This window comes from Felis catus, chromosome A1 (genome assembly GCF_018350175.1).
Source record: "Felis catus isolate Fca126 chromosome A1, F.catus_Fca126_mat1.0, whole genome shotgun sequence".
Classification (NCBI taxonomy): Eukaryota; Metazoa; Chordata; class Mammalia; order Carnivora; family Felidae; genus Felis; species Felis catus.
The window spans coordinates 189,539,359-189,541,015 of NC_058368.1; the positions used below are offsets into that span (position 1 = coordinate 189,539,359).

The 1,657-nt window shown below is 43.9% G+C and overlaps 1 non-coding gene across 1 annotated transcript; it reads right to left on the reverse strand.

The window, feature by feature from the left end:
* Positions 1-739: 739 nt before the first annotated feature.
* On the reverse strand, positions 740-841 carry LOC111556904. Its single transcript, XR_002736614.1, has one exon. It is a non-coding gene; the product is annotated as a U6 spliceosomal RNA (small nuclear RNA).
* Between the last annotated feature and the right edge of the window lie 816 nt (positions 842-1,657).

Consider the following 1,657-nt stretch of genomic DNA (forward strand, 5'->3'; position numbering starts at 1 on the left):
GAGATGCTGAAATGTAAGAAGAGAACACTGAAAATATATGGAAGAAACTAATAATAAACTTTTTTTTTACTCACAGCTTTGTCCACATCTAGACCTATCTGTGGCAGTTCATGCACTTAAATACTGAAACTTGAAGCAAAAATTTTAAGAGTCCCACTCTATATACTTTACAAAATCACTTATGGGAAGTTTGGGGGTGAACAGGACTATAATTGAGTTTGATGAGAGTTCCCTGTGACCTAAAATCCAGGTATGAATGGTTACGTGAAAAATTAGAGGCCCAATCCTTCAGTTATGAGGATGACTTCTGCATAAAGAAGAAAAGTAAGGTCCCTGAAATGTGTCAGCTGTCCCAGGGAGCTCTGAGCTGAAAGAAATCCTTGTCCTAGTCAGAACACTAGGTCAGCCGAGTAGCATAGTACCTGGAGCCTGATCCTTCTGGTTCGCTTCCTCCAGCTAACCACAGACCTGCCCTCCTTTTGAAGCAATGGCTCCAGGGAGAAATCTGCAGACAGATTGGAAGGGATAAATGAATTGGAGTCTGTGAGCTAAGATGTAAGCAAATATAAATAAACAGAATTAGAGGTGGAAAGAATGGAAATCCCAGAGCCAACAAACTTCTTTTCCCTCGTGCTTTGGCATTTTCCCTTCAAGAAAGCCAGGAAAGAAGAGAAAGTTTCTACCATGGATTGGAGGCCTCCTGTGTAATGAGAACTATCCTAGCTGCTTTCAAACATGCAATTTTATTTAATCCTCCCCCTCAACTTGTGTGTCATGCTTGTGCAGGGCCCATGCTAATCTCTGTATCATTCCAACTTTAGTATATCTGCTGCCAAAGCAAGCACCACCTCAACTTGCAAGGAAAGAGTCACCTTCCATGTTTTACTGAAGATGCAAACCCAGATTTAAAGAGATTGAGAGACTTGGCCAAGGCCACACACTTAGAAAGTATAAAAACCAGGATTGAAACTAATGTTTATTTTCCTCCAGAGCCCTGCCCACTACACCTCTAGTGGAAACAGAATTATAGCCTGTTTTAACTGAAAGATGACCTCACCATCATCCCCATTTCACAAATGAAGAAACCAAGGCCAGAAAGGACGAGCAACTTGCCCAGTTCACATGGTCAACTTGTAAGAGGTTCTCAGCTGTAGCCCACACCTTCTGATTTCCAAATAGGAGCTCTCATTATTTGTATCCTCCGAGGTCCTACAAGAATGGCACACTCAAATGGGAGCATTAGTGGGGAGCTTAATGAAGGGACTGTTATGCAAGGGCACATTTAAGGGAAGCCAAATAAGGATGGTGAAGAAATCCAAGTGTAGGAGCTATAAAGGGGGCTATGAACACCCCTGTGCCTGAAGGGACAAGGCCAGGGCCCTTAACTCACTCTGAACTTTGGTAAAGAAAGGCACTGCCAGCCTGCAGGCTGGCAGGGAGGGAATCTAGGCCATAGTACTCTGCTCTCCCTCTTTCTCTAGTCTACTTGTGTCCTAGTGGTGCCTCCCATAAGCTGTACTGGCATTCTACCAAATGCCAGAAGGTGAGGGGTTTCCAAGGCAGCTTCCAGGGCTCAGAGCAGGATAGGAAAGGAAGAAGATTGGACTGGGAAGGAAAATTAAGACTTCTGAGTGCACTACTACACAGGGATGCTTCT